The sequence below is a fragment of the Fukomys damarensis genome, unplaced genomic scaffold, assembly GCF_012274545.1.
Source record: "Fukomys damarensis isolate Sample0158 unplaced genomic scaffold, DMR_v1.0_HiC HiC_scaffold_38, whole genome shotgun sequence".
NCBI lineage: Eukaryota > Metazoa > Chordata > Mammalia > Rodentia > Bathyergidae > Fukomys > Fukomys damarensis.
Window position 1 is genome coordinate 47935733 of NW_022900950.1, and position 19010 is coordinate 47954742.

Below are 19010 nucleotides of genomic sequence, written 5' to 3' on the forward strand. Positions count from 1 at the left end.
AAAGGATGGTCACATTTTGTTCAGCAGGAGCATCTGTATGATGAAGAAGTGTATCTGTTAATGTTGAAGAACAAAGGAGGGGACTGTGGTGGCCTTATTCATTATTCCTACTGACCATTTAGTATTATTTCAGTCTCCTTACGTGTGTCAATGATAATTGCAGTGCCTAATATCCAATGATTTAAGCAGAGTGTCATCATACCAGTTTTCAGGCCAACTCTGGGGCTTTATTTTAGCTATGTAATGAAATTTGAGTCTCTAACTATTCATAATTCCGATTGGTCCAATGCAATTTTAATAAATTAATTTCCCATATAGACCCACATCAATTGTTTTCTACTATATATAAGAACTCTTTTTAAAAAGTCCTTTCATTGAAATAATCTTCTGAGCACTGTAATAAAGGCAGAGAATTCCTTGGGCAATAGATACAAGGACTTGCATGAGTATAAAGGGATATCCTTCTGTACTAAGCAATAAATTGACACTGCTTCAGACATTGATTGTCTGTAAGTGTTGTTAGCATGAATCCATCCCTATTGAGTTTAGGTGTGCTAGGAAAATCCAGTTACTGTGTGGCAGCCACCTGTGAGTTCCTGTCCTAGTAGTTACCACTGATCACCTATAATTATTTATTTATTCCCCCTTCAACTCAAAAATCTGGCACTGTTCACCACACAGGCCTCACATCTCTATAGCATATTCACATGCACTTTCTCATTTATTCTTCTATGACAGTGAGACAAGCCAGCACTTTTCTCTTCAATCTAGAAATAAAATAGCTAGAATTAAAAGAAGATACATTCAACCAAATAATAAGGAACAGATCCTAAAATAGTTCTGAAGCAGAACTTGAGTCTCTGAACTCCTACATTGCAGTACCCTACTGCACAGTGCTGTAGCCTTGTTTACCTAATTCAAAGAAGCCATAGTGATAGAGGCGTGACTGTGTATGAAGTCTACTTCATCTACGCTCATAAAGAAAAACCTGTAGAGGTTATGGCAGAGACTTCTGTGAGTGACATTTCCTTCCAGGTGGCTTGAGGGTTTTTGTGTCTTACATCTTTTGCTTGCTTGTTTTATCATGCTTGGGTTTTGATCCTCCTCATTTTTATTTGCTCCTGTGTCTGGAATCTTTAATTTTCATTCTCAAGTAACTTTAGAATTGCCCTCCCCATATCCAGATTAGGACAGATGACAGTGTAGAGTTCTCACTGTGCCATTGTAGAGGATAGGAAATCCTTCTTTCAGAATGCAGAACAGACAGGCACAGCAGCAAGTTGGTTCAATGAGGTATATGTCTGCTAGTGAAAGACTTTTTCATATGTTCACAGATGACTTATTTCCAACTAGACATTAGCAAGTTATATAGCTCACCACAGGGACAAAGTTCCCACGAATATAGACATTTCATTGAAAGTCTTCTTTTCTGACAACACACAGAAAAGAGACTAAATGTCCTAGGCTGATCAGTTGCATGCTTTGCACATATGTGGTTTTATCTCTTTTGTATTTGCTTTAAACTCCTACTCTTTGACTTTGTTCTAGACCCAACTCGGTCTTTTAAACTAAAATCACCACTTCATTTACATTGCCACCTCACCTGACATTTACTGACAAGCTTACTGCTTATGTTGCCTTTTCAGAAACTTAGCCACCCAAAATAGTCCTTTCTTTTGTTCTTTTCATAGCAAGTAAAAATCATTTTTGGAGTTGATTCTTCCAAAATGAAACAAATAGCCATAAATCGCATGTGACATCCTCTCAAGGGGACAGATGAAGGCTTTCCAGTAATGCTATGCATCCATTCATTTAGTCAGCATATAGCAATCTTCTTTTTTTTACTCAGTCCTATTTCAATGCCATTAACAGTATTTAAAAGTAGCACTATCTCTTCTAATTGGGAGCTTACCACCTGGTTCAGTTGTGAAAGACAACTAGAAATTATAATACTGTAATGTAATTATACAAATGTGCCCCTCTGTGTTTTGAGAAATACAAACTGTGGATGTTTTTTAATACTATATAAGGCATATCCTTTCCATTTCTAAGAAAGGCATAGAATTTTCTTACTTAGGAGAATTCTTGAAGATCTAGAACAGGCTCACATATATCTGAGGGGCTCATGGGTCTGAAAAACACTTGCTATTACATGCTGGTCATGAGTTTTATGTCAACATGCCTGTGATTCCAAGACTTGCTCAGCTTGTGTTGTTTCTATTCCTTTCAAATAATCCTGGGAGGGGACAATACTCTCACAGCTGGGCAAACCACAGAGCTTTGTCTTCATGGAAAGCAGTAAAATCACATGGTTGTTGTTTCCAGTCAGAGGGGAGTAATATTCTTTCTGAGAGGAAAAGAATCATCTTTGTAGAGAAATGTATTAGAAATCTTTTTTTGTATCCTCTATGAATTGCTTTTCTAGATTTATATTAAATTTTATACATTTTAGCAGCAAAAATGACTACAGCTTGTACTTTAGATAAATTTGTGTCTGGAGCACATTCCAATAACCTGTGCTTTCAGAAGTAAATATGGGTGGAAGTGAAAAAATTATATATTCATATGTGAGGAGGTCAACCACAAACTTTAGATAGAAAATTTATTAGTTTAAATGGTGCCTCTAAGGATTCTAACATATTCTTTTCCAATATTATGGATAATATGTTACTTTTACTTATGATCTCACCAACCCATATTTTTTCCTTTCCTCAAAGTTCAAACCATGAGGTATGTAAATGGCCTGTGGTTTACCACCTGAACTTGTTTCTTTCCTAGGGTCAATTCCTCTAGCAAGACTAAAATTGTTTCAGATCTGGAATCCATTTGTATGCTAGAAAAACCTTTAGTTGATTTGTACTGTCTCTAAAAATGCCGACTGAATTCAGATAGAGCCTTCTGTTGTCAGGTTTCTTTGCAGCTGTGGGAGGCTCATCTATACAGCTTCAAAGAATCCCATAGAACAAGCCATAATTCCAATAAAGGTGAAAACTATCCATAAAATCTATCTATTCATTTTTAATCTAGTTTATCCATCCATGTTTTTATCTATATATATATCTGAATCATCGTCATCTTTTATCCATTCATCTTTCCTTCCTCCGCTCAAATGTGTGATGATAACTTGCTTTGCCAAGTCAAGAAGTGGGCTTAAAGACATACAGATCAACAACATGAAAATAGAGGTAATAGTGCCATGGGGAAGACAGACAGGCAAATACGCCAATTGCTATATAATGCAGGCATGTGTCTTTATTTATTTATTTATTTATTTATTTATTTATTTATTTATTTATTTGTACCGGGCATCAAACTCCAGTCCTTGCACTTGTAAAGCAAACAGGGGAACCACTGAGCTAAATCCCCAGCCCAGTGTGTCTTTTTTACTGTGTCTTCACTGTATTTCTTTTCCTGGGAATGGTGGCTAGCACACAGTAACCATTCAAATGCATATTTATTGAGTAAGCCACTAAGAGATCAGTGTAGCTTTAAAGCAAAGTGAGTGAGAGGAAGAACAGGGACTGAGGTTGGAGAGGTTCCAGTGTGGGGCTGGGTGGATGGGACATTAAACATACCAGGCCTGTAAGGACTTTGACTTTTATTCCAACAAAAGAAAGGAAACCATATGGGAAACTTGGCAGAGAAGTCTCATGATCTGACTTAAATTTGGGAAATTTCTCCTCTGGCCACTGTGAAGTCAGACTGCAGGGAGCATAGGCAGAAGCAAAGAGAGAAGCTATGAGGGTTCTGAAATTGTCTAGAGGGAAGATGATGAGTCTTGGACTACAGGCAGAGGTAGTGAACAAAGCTGTACTTTGAAAGCATGGTTGATGGGATTTACTGATGGATTGGTTGTGGGTAGTGAAAGGAAGACAGAAAGAGTCAAGGATCACTCTAAGGTACTTGGTCTGAGGAACCAGGGAATTAATCCTATCTTCCTGTGTACTTTCTTCAGATTCTGCTTGTACTGGTCAGTTTTCCACTGCTAGACACAGTACTTGATACCTACAACTTATAGGAGAAGCATTTAATTTAGCTCGTATTTTAAGGAGATTCAGTCCATGGTCAGCTGGCTCTAAGGCAAAAAAAAAAAAAAAAAAAAATCATGGCAGAAGGGTGCGCTTGAGCAAAGCTGCTTATTTCATGGCAGGTGGGAGTAAATAAGGGGAACAGTCCCAGAGCGGAAGGGGAAGGGAACCTCAAGACCTTGCCTACATGACCCACCCAGAAACACTCAGAAGTGTGCTCCAGTACTTTTCTGGACCAATCCCAAAGCCTTCAAGTTGACACTCAACCCCAATTGCTACACTGCTCAAATGACCCTTCATCGTCAATCGCATGAAATAATAAGACTATTTATACATATTTGAATAATCTTTTCTCAGGCAGATGGTAGAACTGTCCTTCCAGGTTGCCCATGTGACTTATTTTGGCTAATGAAATGTGAGTATATGTGACTAGTCAATAAGTGACTTATTTCATCTTATTTGCATACTTCATCTTATTTTCTTTAGCTTCAGTTAAGGCAACTAGAAATCTCTGCCCGGGTTGATTTTCAGAGTAAAGGATGTAAAACTTCGGCAATCATGCAGTCTGACCTAGAATCAAATCTTTGTTGTTATAAATCGCTAAGATTTTAGGGGTTGTTATTGCAATTTAAGCCAGACTATTCTGATTAATGCATCATATTTTATATAAATAAAGCAACATGCTTATCTCCTTCCCATACTCTTCATCCCTCCTCACTTTTACTAGTGTTTAACATAGCATTTGACTCTATTCACTTTGTTTTTAATCCCTGCCCCTTACAATGAATACTCCGTGAGGGCAGAGACAATGGTCAGATTTGTTCACTTCTCTATCCAGTACTTAGATTAGTGTGTGATTCATACATAAAAGGTTTTAAGAAAATATTTGTTCTCTGGATAAATAAGTGGATGGAGACATCAAGGAGGATTTTAAAGAACAGGAATCACTGACATTGTATGTCTGAGGATGGATAAGACTTGCAAGGGAAAGGGGAAGCCTGTGAAGAGAGCTGGCATGCCAGGGAACTTGAAGAGGCTCCTCATCCTTAGACTGTAGGGTGAATAAAGACATTAGGGGGAAAAATTAGGGGTTATGTGATGTGAGATCAGACTAGAGAGACAGGTTGAATCTGGTTTATGAAGGACCTTCTATGCCCTTCTAAGATACTTGGAATTTATTCTTTGGGCAATGAAGAGCTGACAGAGTTTTAAAATAAGAGAGTAACAGTATCAGTTTTGAGTCGTCTGAATAAATTACTTTTAGGGAGCAATCTCTGCTGTTAGGTAGCTAATATCCTAGTCTCTCTCTGACCAATGCACATATATTACCTCGCATCAAATCATTCATTTCTTTCTTTTGCTCTAAAATGTTTACTGCTTGCTATGAGCAATGTTCTGTGTAAGATGCAAAAGACACTCTGTGCCTTTGATACACTTCTGTAGTTTGAGATTCAAAGTCAGAGGATAACTAGTTACAGAAGCCACAGGAGCCAATCCCATTCCTAGGCCTCCTGCTTCTGTGTACCTTTACTGCCATCAGCAGAGACACTCCTGTTCTATAAGTAAAGCTCTTTAAATTTCTCTTCACTGTTTTACAGCATTTTCTTCTAAAATAAATCATCAGGATCATTGTCTTTGTTATCATCTTTGTTGTCATCATCATCTCAAAAACAGCAAAAACTAATACTTTTGCATCACTACAGTTTCCAGTCACTTCAATACATACATGATCAGATTTAATCCTTACAAGAACTCATAATACCTACAAGTATTATTTCCACCATATGGGTCAAAATAAACAAAACAAAGCAAAAATAGGTTCTGGGAAGTTGTAAATTGTCCAAAGTCATATAATCAAAAAGGTCACACAGAACAAAGATATGGAAAAAATGGACTGTGTTCATCTGCAGATTTTCTACTCAATAGTTTCCACTCCAGTGGTTTCTGGCTCAGGACAACAAACATTTTCTTAGAGTGTACAGTTTTAGACACTATCTTGGGGTTGTAGACTCAATGGTAAAAAGAGTTTCTGCTTCCTGGGAACTTAATGACAAGCAGTGGAGTTTACAGTGGAGCTTATATTATAGGTGGGTTTGCCTTTTACCACCACTCCTGCTAAACTGGTGAAGAAGCTCTCCCTCTGACATGGTCCATGGATGGAATGGGTACTAGGACTGCACCTTTACAGCAGCCTCCTTCTTGTCTGATGTGAGGTTTTCAGTTGTTTCTGCCCTTGCTCTGTTTCCATCCCACCTGATTAATGCAGGATAAAAGCACCTCCCCCTTTTTTTGCTGCTGGGGACATTAAGCTGCCCACCTTCAAACATTGTGACTCTTCCAAGAAATAGGCAAAAGCTCCTTAGAAGGTATGTGTCACATTCCTCAACGTGATGTGCCTTTCTTTCTGTGGCCTGACCTACTGGAGTTTCAGCAACTGCTGAGGCCAATGCATAGTCAATTGAGGGGTGGAGCACCGGCAGGAGCAAGAAGCACTCTAGGCAGCCAACAGGCTTATGATTTTTCACTACCGACTGCCACTTGGATACATTTTGCAGTTTTTGTTTTACAAATGGCTCCTTGTCAGGGCTCCATGCCTCATGTTTTTCCATTTATAAACTTGACAATTCTTCCTCCTTGGTGTACCTGGCCTCTTCCTTCTACTTAGGGAGGTGCTGCCCAGAGGATTCTACATCTTACTAGTGTCCAGTAAACATTCCTTGTCACTGACAATCCCCGGTGCCCCTGGATATGTCTGCCAGTGACAACACAGTCTTCTGGCTCTAGTCTTACAGGAGGCTCTCTTTCTCAGTTACAGAATTCTATCCATAATAGTAGGCTGTAGACAGATATTAAAAGAGATTTATCCTAGGAAGTGGCCCTCGTGGTTATGAAGGGTGAGAAATTTACAATGTGCCATCTGTAAGGACCAGGCAAACCATAGAATAATTCAAGACCAGACAACTGAAAATTTAGTGGAAATGGTGTTAGTCCTCAAGGAATAGGGGTTCTGATATCCCAGGGCAGGAGAAGATGGGAAAAATCAGGCAAAGAGTGAATCCATTCCTTTCTACCTCTGTGTTCTATCCAACCTCTTAATAGATTGGATAATGCTCACCCACACTGGGGAGGACTCTAAGCTTTATTGAGTTCACCAAGTAAAATATTAATAGCTTCTGGAAACACTCTTATGGACATACCCAGAAAAAATGTTTTACCAGCTTTCTGGGCATACTTTTTTTATCCTAGTCTGGTTTACACATAAAATTAATCACCATATCTAAACTCAAACTAAGAATAAAACATGTCTAACTACAGACTGGTCAAATTAGTGATGGGCACTCAGACTTGAATTTTCAAAATGCAGTGGATCTGGCCTTGTGAACTTAAATGAAAGTAGAAGGGGACTGTGGGTAATAGGATGACCAGCTGAGCTTCCTTGGATGAAAGGAGTCTCATTGTCATCACATACTCTTTCACCTTCTGTTTGATCTGTTGGTGATTTTTAGGTGGTCTCTTAATCTAAGAATTGGAAACTCAACTTGATGGTTACTGGTTGGCTCCTGACAAGAGAGATGACACAGATGTTTATAGGGTTCAGACTGAGCCTCTGCTTTGAGCATGGCCTCCTATGACCTTTGCTAGTATGGTTAATTTTCCACATTCACATATTTTCTATTCCTAAAGCCTAATAGCCTTATCTGGCACAGGGAAAACCAAGCTGACACAAACAGAAACAAAATAATTTCAGATATGGAAAATGAGATGGAAATAGAGCAAAATATAACTTCTTGTCTTAAAAGTGAGCATTTTAAAGGGTCAAACTTAATACCATTGACTACAAATGTGACAGAAGGTAGGGATCATGAGAAAGGAAGTTTTGTGTTTCCTTCTTTAAATAAAATGGACATTACTGTAAATCTGATTATAAAAGTCAGGGGGATAATGTTAGTGAGATAGGCTAAGAAAGTCTAGACCTTCCTTCCCCTATGGAGACATGGATTTAGCAATAAATAAACCAAATGCTTCGTGAGAAACTGAGAAGCTTATTACATGTTTCCTGCACCACAGATAAGCATGAAGCCAACCACAGTGCAGCTCAGCAGAAAATTTGTTACATTCTCTGTCTCACCAGAACACCCCACATACATCATACCATGTAATTGGGAGGAAATCCCCAACTCTTACTTTCTCCTTGAGGAGGGAAAGGAGTAGAACAGATATCAGACTTTATGACTTTTATGAGTGTTGCCTGAGGGACTGTTTCTGTCTTGTTTGATAGGACCATACTGGCAGCAAACATATCCCAGATTGGGGACCTCTGAGAATGTAGATAATTGGCCACAGAATGATGCCGGGTGGAATTCTAGTACCGTGACTTGGAACAGCACCAGGAGGCCATGAAATCACAGACAGAAGGGGTGCTTCTGAGTAGAAACAGGAAAAATTTCAAGTAGCTCTACCTAGAAGCAGCACATTTCCAGAAATGCACCAGAATTTTTAGCCTGGACAAGTGGAGGAAGTCCTCTTTGTATAAAATCACACCACAAAATTGGTCTGATTCTTTAATAACCAAAATTCCAGCTCCAAAAAGCAATGACATGTGCAAAGAAATAGGAAACCATGATATGGTTAAAGGGAAAAGTTAAATTTCTAGAAATAAACCCAAAGGAAATGTGAGGTGACAAAAAAGTTAAAATTACTGTTATAATGTGTGCTCAATCAATCAAAAGAGAACACAGATAGACAAAAGAAGTCAGGAAAATAGTTCATAAAAAATAAATTTTCAAAAAGAAAAAAATAAATTTTGGACTGAAAAATTCAATAACTGAATTGAAAAATTCAATAAATGGTCACAACAACAAATTTGACCAGGCAGAAGAATCAGTGAATTCAAAGAAGGCAGAGGAACGAAAATTTAAAAAGAACAATAAAGAAAGCTTAAGGAACTTATGGACACTATCAAGAAGAATAACATATACATCATGAATGTTACAGAGGAGAAAGAAGCAGAGAAGCTATTTGAAAAAATAATAGTCATTTCCCAAGTCCAATGAGAGACATGGACATATAAATTATAGAGGCTCAGAGAACTCTAAACAGGATAAATCTAAAGAGACTGAAATATATTATAGTCAAATTGTCAATAATCCAGGCAGATTTTTTGAAACCAAAAGTGATAAACAACTCATCATATAAAAATAAATTCCTACAAGGCTGGGGGTAGGAGATAGCCCAGTGGTAGACTGCTTACCTAGCATGTATGAGGTCCTGAGTGTGATCATCAGCATCACAAAAACAAAAAACAGAAGTTTCTATTAGTTTGTCAGCAAGTTTTGCAGCAGAAACCCTGCTGGCTAGAAAAGAGTAGGGTTAGGTATTCCAAGTGGAGTTGCTATATATTTGATCACACAAAACTTCCAAGGAAGAACATTAGATTCAATGCACCAACAAAACAAAAGCCCAGACCCAAACAGCTTCAAAGGAGAATTCTGTCAGACATTTAAAGTATCACTACCAGTCATTTTCAAATTCTTTAAAAGAATTGTAAAAGAGGAAACATTTCCAAACTCATTTTCCTAAAATCATATAAAGATACAAAAAGAAAATTATAGGCTAATATCCCTAATGAATATTGATATACAAATCCTAAACAAAAATTAGTAAAATGAATTGAACAATACATTTAAAAGATCATACACCATGACCAAGTGGGATTCATACCTGGAATGCAAGGATGGTCCAGCACATGAAAATTAATCAGTATAATACCACCTTAACAAAATGAAGTACAAAATCATATGACCTTTAAATTGATGTAGAGAAAAGCATCTGTCAAAGTTGAATACTATTTCACAATAACAGCATTCAACAAAATAAGAATAGAAGAAAACTAATGCAATATAAAAGCCATCTGTGAAAATTGAATGGCTAGCAAGAAAAATTAGAGAAAACAAAATAATTTGTGAATTGGAAAAGAAAATGGTTCCTGTTCACAAATGATATGCTATTTTACATTTTAAAAACTCTAAAGATTCCACTAAGAATAAGAAGCAACATTGTTAATGAGTTACTTTAGCAGAGTAACAGGATATAAATTCATCACACAAAGGAATCAGTTGCATTTCCACACCCAAACAGTGAACAATCAGAAAACTAAATCATGAAAACAATTCCATTTAAAATAGCCCCAGAAAATTCTCTTTTCTGTTGGATATCTTTCAACAAGTTGTATGGAGGAGCAAGACCTGAGGGAGGATGAAAAAAATGTCAGGGTTCATAAGAGTTCAAGATTTTTCTTCACATGGCTTCTCTTGTATACTCACACTATCAGAATTTCAGACTATAAATGACTTCATAGAATTAGAAGTTGTCTAAAAATCCACGGAATCCACAATTCCATCCTCTTCTCTTCAGCTTGATTTTAGTAATTTGGCCAAAACTTTCATTGCCCAAATATTATTTTGTGTACTGACAATTTCAACATGTGTTTAAATCTTTTTATAACATAGCTTTAGGAGAAGAAAGAGAGAAATCTAAAACTGGCATTTACTATGAAGTTTTGTGGCTATGTTTCTGAATATGATTTAGAGTCTACTAGTCAGGTTTATTCCTTGGAGAGTGGGGCTTGAAACTGAACCTGGGGAAAGAGAGGAAGAAAAGGAGGAATGAGACATCACTTTGTATAATATATAAGGCTCAAGTTTCCTTTGCCCATCCCTCCCAATCTCCGGCCCTTCTCCGCCTTAACCCTGGAGGTAACTATTGATAGTAAGTTGGTCTGTCTCCTTCCATTTTCTTTCCAACCTTTTCCTAAATATTAGTATATATATATATATTCTAATTTTTTAAGGTGTGAGTTTTCCACAGTGTTTCACAGCAGCATTCTACCACATGCTGTGACTGAAACATTATGTCCTTGACAGAGCTTATCAGATATGCTCTGTTCCATGAATGAATACATTATAATTTTTTAAAAGTGACTTTCCTTTTGAAAGATGTAGCCTAAAAATTTGTCTTTTCTCCCATTACAATCATGCAAATAAGTTTCCTGAGAATGTGTGCAAGTATTTTTCTTGGGCTAATACTAAGAAGAAGAATTTGTGGATTGTAGACTATGTATATTTAAATGTCCATGGAAACTAACAGTGTCTTCTAAGGGACTGTTAACACCCTCATCATACTTCCTGTTTTTATGCGTCAGAGTTGGAGTTTAGGTTTGGGAGTCAGGCTAGGACTGCAGGAGCTATTTACAAGTAGCAGACCTAGGGAAAGACACTTAAACTCCTTAAACTTCTGCTTCTTCATCTGCAATATTAGGATAGCAGTAATGTCTATGTCATGAAGTTATTGCAGTGAATGGTGAGCTGAGGTCTCTAATACACAGTCCCTGACTCATACTAAGCACTGATGAAGGGTGGCTCCTCTCCTCCACCTTCTCTCTAAGCTTGTCTATAAATGGGGCTGTTGTATTAAATCCTTGCAGGACTGAGATAAATTTGTTATTACTGTAGGATGTATTTGCCTTTGAGAGGTACTAATGCACTCCAGGCTGTTTATTTTCTGTTTCTATAACAGAATAATCTGAAAGAAACGCATAATATGGATTCCTATCTCACATTCTCTCCCAACTCGGTGATAGCATGAGTTACTCTGAAAATTTATTTTAGGTCTGAGAGTGGTGGCACACCTGTAATCCCAGAATTCCTATCTCACAAAGCTACTTCATACTTCTAATTTAATGATGATACTGAATATAGGTATGAATCATAGTCAGATTTTTCCCAAAAGAACTACATTCCTATACAGTTGAGGTTGCCTAGCATTTTTCAGAGATTCTGTATATGCGAGACTAAGAGAATATTTTCATAATGGCAATTATTACATGAAGTCACTTGTGTTTATTAGTAAGAAAAATGAGTGGTTCCATTTAAAAAAATTTTTTTTTTAGTACTGAGGACTAAGCTAGGGCCTTTGCACTAAGCTACATCACTAGCCTTTTTTTTTTTTTTAATTTAAAACAGAGTCTCCCTAGTCCCTAAATTGTTCACACTGAGCTTGAACTTGTAAATCTTCCCAAGCCTTTCAGAATTCTAGGATTATAGGTGTGCCACCACTCTCGGATTTAAAATAAGTATTCAGAGTAACTCGTCTATCACGGAGTAGGGAGAGAATGTGATTGGGGTCAAAGTGACCCAAGATTGAATCCCAGACTTGCCTCTCCTTAACTGGCAAATACCCTAATACTTCTGAGCCTCAATGCTCATATTTCTGTATTTGTGCTTACTGCATACGATTGTTGAAAAGATTTGGCAAAACAATTGTGTAAGTGTGCCCATAAGGCAATCTTAAAATACATTCATTCCTATCTACTCCTCTATTGTCATTTTGATGGTCTAAATTTGTGGTCTATTTACTAATAGCCATATGCCAGGAGGCACTTTTATAGGCAGTGGTGTGAAGAGTCACATAAAAGAGACAGTCCCAGATTCAAAGAGTTTTTAGTCTAGTGAGGAAGACAGGCTATCTTAGTTTATTTTCTGTTTCTATAACAGAATACCTCAGACACAGTAATCATAAAGAAAGAAGTTTCTCTAGGTCATTCTGGAGACTGGAAGCCCACAACTGAGTGGCTGCATCTAGTGTTGTAGAACCTTGGGCTATGTGATAACATAAGACAAGCAGAACAAGGGCATGCGAGAGAAACAAACTGTGAGGGTCAGACTTGCTTTATAACAACTTGCTCTCACAGCAGTGAATCCAGTTCCAGAACTTCCCAAAGAAAGATATCGTTCCTGGTATAACAACCTAATCACGTTTTCAAGACCCCCATCTCCCAAAACTGCCACATAGCAATCAAATTTCAACATGAGTTATGTTAGGGACAAAATTTGCCATGGCACCGGCCATGGTGAAGTAAACTTGGAAGTATGATGCATACAACAGTAGCATAATGTCTGTTATGGCTTGTGTTTAGATGTCACCCCCAAACTTCATGTGGTCACAGGTGATGCTTTTTCAGAGGTAGCTGGATTTAGAGTGTGTGATGCTAGAATCGATTCATGGTGCAATGCTAGGCTCAAGGGCACTAGGATTAAGGGTGTGAGCGCTACCCATCCTAAGTAGCCTGGAGAAGACATTAGGGGTAGAAAGATCTACCTTCTGCTCACCATAAGCTGTTTTTCCTCTGTAATACCTATCTGCCATGTGACTTGGTGTTGGAGCCAGCCAATTATGGGCTGAAACCTTTACAGACTGTGAGCTAAATAAACCTTTCCTCTTTTAACTTTGGTTGTTGGGTATTTTTTCTTATTAGAAATGTAACTAAGTAGACGATGTCTAAGGCCTGACTCTCCCAACATGGGAAGTCAGAAAAACCTTCACAAAAATGTCACTGGGTTGGGGTCTTGAAGTATAAGAATGAGTTCACCAGGAAGAGAAGAATTAGGAGGTAAAAGAGCTGTGACAGGAAGAGGCATGCCATGTTCTAACATCAGTGAGTATTTTTCTCTCCATCTAATGTACCTGGCCCGGTGTCCTCATAATCTCTCCTTTGCCTGGCACCTGGATTCAAATCTATGGTCACTAGACTCACTAAAGAAGCCAAAATTTATTAATGCTGATAGTAGACTGGAAATTGGAGCACCACTAATAATCCAAGGCCTATACATCTACCTGAAAACTGTTTAGTTCATACTTTTTCTCCTCTTTTACCTTTTCAGGTGAGAACTAAGCAAATTACAGTGGTGTGTCTGATTGGAAATAGGCCTTATCTGTCTCTATAGACCATGAGAGATTTTTCTCTCTGGAATCAGATCATTTAACATTTCTAAAAGTGGCACTCAGATGTTAGATGGCTAGATGCTGCTAATAGCAGCAAATAAACAATGATTCTTCCAGCAAATATAAGAGTAAATCCCTCTGTGGGAGGAAAAATCTGTTTTTAATAAACAATATTCCATTCCAGAGCATGAGGCAGTTTGTTGTTAAAAGTAGCCATTCCCAACTATAGTTCTGATATCCTTTGCATTCTTTTAGAGACTATAGGCATCTGCCAGCTGCTACTGATGAAACCAGAGTGTTTATATCCAGGCAGAAGGACAAAACATAGTAGAAAATGAGCAGGCTGAAATCAGTAAGAAATACCAGAAGAAAAAAGTGCACAATCAACTTTTACTGTATATTTTTAAAGTAGCTCCAGTCCAGTTGTAGCTGAGAATGACTCATCCCGTCCACGGAGGAATGAGGCAGGATGGATGAACAAAAACAAGATTCTATTTTACATAATTCTCATTTTCATGCAAAAAGCTACTGAAGCAGGATATGAAATTAGCCAGCAATGTGAGTACCTCACTATTTAGAGTGTCAGGCAAAACGCATAAGATTTTTCTAGATAAGGATTAATGACTGCTAGCCAACTAAAAGACTGTCATAGGCCATATCCGACTATCCTGAACACCACGGAATTGTCACAGCCCCTCATAAAGGCTAGAAAGAATGATGTCTAAGGCTGTTTTGGTTGCAACAGAGACAACTAGAATGACTTCAAAAAGGGGAGGAAGAGGATTAACAATGATTATCAAACTTGGCTACATAATAACCCTACCTGAAGAGTTTTCAGAATGATTGAGAACTGGCCCTCACCCTTGAGTTCTGATTTTTAAGCAGTCTGGAACAGTGGTAGCATATTTTTTTTTAAACAAAACATTAACATTAACAAAAGATGTCAATGTATGACTTGCTTTTTCTAAACTGAAACCTCAGTATTCAGGTTTGATTGCAGTATTGGCACTTCGCAATAAATAAGTAGGTTTTAGGTTGTAGTTTGGGCCCTCATCTCTAAAGGGTTCACCGTCACTGGTCTGGAGTATGACTAGGGAGCCAGAATTTAAAAAAATAAAAAAAGTTTTCCCCAGGCAATTCTAATGTTCAGCAAAGTTTGAGAGCTACAACCAGAGTTGGAACAGAAAGATGCCAGGATATGAAACAGTCAGGACTACTGCAGTACACAGCTTCAGTGAGCTCCGGTTACAAGGTGTTATATGTGAATGGCACCCTCAAGGATGCAGCTCCAGACATGGGACCCTGCGGTGGTGTTACCCAGTGTCCTCGCTGACCCATTACTGGAGACTGCACAGATTGATACTCAAATTTTTAACACTGTTTCTTTTGTTACAGGTAAATTCCTGACCATCCACACCTAATCTCCCAAACAAAAATTCTCAAGAAGAATTTAATAAATCCTGTTTTGTTTTGAGACAAATGATAAAACTCATCTGCTACTACTGGCCAGTTATAGATGCACCAGGTGGTCACCACAGTCCATCGTGTTGGAGGAAACATGTGGTTTGGCCACTGGCAACTGGCCTTAAAGAAGTATGAGTAGGAAGATGATGACTGGCATCTTAACTATAATGAGTTTGGCAGAGGCTGACTGATTTTATGAACAAGAATGACCAGAGAATGAACTGTCCAAATAAGGACCATTTTGAGAGTGAGAGGATAGATACTGACAACAACATTGGGACAGTAGATGTACACTGGAATGATCTCAGCCCAAGCAGCTTATATGGACACCCTGGTTTGGCTTGAATTGTGATGGAAAGGAGAGAAAAGGGCTTGTATGAAATTTTCAAACCTGATGCTATGGAAAGGAATTATGTGTTACAGACGGAAGGACCACAGTAAAGAAAGAGCTGCTCAGAAATACACTCAGGCCACTTCTATATAGGGTAGAAGTTCTTAGAGATGAGGTTCTTCTGTCTTGGCAGATCCAGTTAGTCAAATTCCCCACCTAAGACAGGTGTGTCTGTTTCCTACAGATGCTGTAAAAAATTAACCCAAACTTGATGGTTTAAAAAAAAATACAAATTCTGAAGGCTAGAAGTCTATAATGAAAGTATCCCTAGGGCCACACCACTTTCAAAGGATTGAGGAGAGAGCTCATCCCTGCCTCCTGCAGTTTCTGGTGGTTCCAGGCATTCCTTGGTTCATGGCTATATAACTCCAATGTCTTCCTTCATTTTCATGTGGCCTTCCCCTCTTCTCTTCTATCTCTTACAAAGACACTTACACTGCATTCAGAACCCATCTGATTAATTCGGTATGAGCTCTTCTTAATCATCTTAATTACATATGCAAAGACTTTTCCCAAATAAAAGTCACTCACAGGTTCTGGATGGATACATCATTTGGGCAAACATCTGGAACCCAGTATAACAGCTAAGGACTCAGAGTTTTGTCACTTAGAATGATATAGCTTGAAGAACAGATGTTCAAGAATTCATTTTCAGATTCTGTATATTAGACTCTATGTTGCAAATAGCAGAAAACCCATTTTAAGCTGACCTGAAAAAAACAGAACAAATATACAAGCTTATGAGAAGTCAAGATACAGGGCTAGCTTCAGGTGAAGCTTGAATCAGCAGTCCAGATGAGGAAATTACACACCTCCACTTTGCCCTCCACTTAGTTGCTTCCTCATAAAGCTAATTTTATTTATGGTCCCCCTGTGGCAGCTTTTAGCTTCTAGGACTAAAAAGATTCTTGTTCGCTACATGCAGGGAAGGAAAGCCATTTGTCATCTGTCTTGGAAAGGGGGATGGAATACTGTACTAAGTTTAAATTAATCAGGACACAACCTAAGAGATGAGGTGGGGGTCAGTACTACCCAAACCACATGCCTGATGTTTAAGAATCCGTTAAGAATGAAAACGATGAGGATGGTGGAAATATGCATAGAATCAGCATGACAGAACCACTACTGGCGTCATCAAAGAATGAGACTGAGAAACTAATATCATGAATATTTACGAATATTAATTATCTCCTATGTTTGCCACAGCTATAAAATATACTTTAATGTTCCCTATTTTAACAGGCAACAGAGATAAACAATATCAAGTAACTTACCTAAACATCGGGATTTAATGTCAGCCACTTTCACGGAGCCTAAACAGGTGTGGGGGGGACAAGGTAGGTGGGTAAAGGAGTGTGAAAAGGAGGAATTAGTAGGATTAATAGAAATAGTAGATAGTTTTGTGTAACTAGAACAAAGAGGATGGTAAGAAACAAAGCTCAAAGCTGAGAAGGTAGGCTATGACTGGGTCAAAAAGGACAAATATACCAATGAGTTAGTGTATTATCCTGAAGGTGGTGAGGACTATTGTTATCAAGTGTATATTAGAAATTTCATTCTGGCAGTACCATGGAGAAAGCAGTGGGAGGGGGCAAGAGTCACCACTGGGAGGCCAATACCCCAGGTAAGCATTGAAGAGGATCTGAGCCAGGGCATGGGCAGCTCAGATAGGGGGAGTAACAGGTGTGAGAAATATCAAGAAAGTAGAATCAGTGGACTTAGTGACTGCATGTGTAGGGACAATAATGGATTCCAAAATGAGTCCCAGATCACCAACTTGAATGACTCAGGCCATTTACTGCCATTAAATGAAATTGTGATAATAGCTTACATTTATAGAGATTTATAGAGTACTTATTTTGTACCAAGCACATCACAGGGAATTGTTCATTTAGTCTTTGCAGAATCCTTATGATGCTGTGTACAACCACAAAATCTCAGAGGTACTTATCAATAAGCATTTATTTAGCCAGTGTGGGTGGGAGGTAGGAGAGGCCAGCTGATACCCAGCTGAGGAGGTTTGGTTCTGTTCCACACATCTGTCATCCTCCTCTTGGGACTAGCAGAGGTGCAGGATGGAGAAGAGGCGAGCTCCCTTCCCATATAACAACATTTAATGTAAAGATGTATCTGATCTAATATAATGTGATATTAGTTTGGGATAAATAAACAAACAGTGGGTGTTTTCCCAAAAAAGGAATTGGTAAGGCATGAAAAAATGGAAAATGTCATTGGTATTGGCAGTATAAATCAATACAAACACCTTAGAGAGCAATAGGTGATATTTAGTAAAGTTAAAAGAAGTCTCGGACCTATGACCCACAAATTCCACTCAAGAGTAGAATAGCAGCACAATGCTAAACTGGAACTCAATATATGAGAGGGATGTCATTACAAATTAGCGGTGAAAGGATATGTCTTAGATATGGTACTGGGATTTTTACACATAGAGAAGGTTGAAATGAGATCTCTACCATATGGTAACAAGAAAAATAAATTGCTAGTAAACTAGAAATCTAAACTAGATATCTTTATATTTATGAGTATATCCTATAAGATGGATGGAATACAGATAAATTTCTTATAAAAATCACAAATCATTAAGGGAAAGATATATATGAATATTATAATTATATAATTATAATTCATATATATGATTATAATTCATATATATATGAATATTATAACTCATACCTCTATTCAACAATATAGCCAAACATCATAGCTAAAATTGCTTTTAGTTGGGAGTAGTTTGGTATTCAGAATATTTCTAGAACAGTATATATCTATAAGGAGTAGTAAACAATGAAATAGTAAACCAGGTAAAGGGTATTAAGGAACAAATTTAAAAAGAGTATTTCCATTGCCAATATGTGCATGAAAACTTTCTCAGCCTCACGAGTAATCAAGGAAGAACAAATTAAAACTACCATGAACTGTTATTTTATTCTGATTGACTTGGCAAAAGTTTAAAGGCCTGACATTATCAAGAGTTGGTAAAAATAAAAAATATCAATATTATGGAACGATTTTTAAAAAGCTGGGGATTTTCTAGATGAATGAGATTAAAGAAGCCTAAAGATACATGACAATAAAATGTAATATTTGATTCCTGATTCAATTATGGACTAGGGAAAAAACTATAAAGGGCATTATAAGGCCAATGGGAAAATTTGAATTTTAATTGTATAATAAATAGCAGGATTGTATTAAGGTTCAGCTCCTCATTGTAATAACTGCATTATGTTATACTTGATCTTAGCCAAAAGGCCGAGAAGCAACATTATACAGGAGAATATTCTTCATCTAGGATATTACATATAATGTATATTTCAACACACACTTTA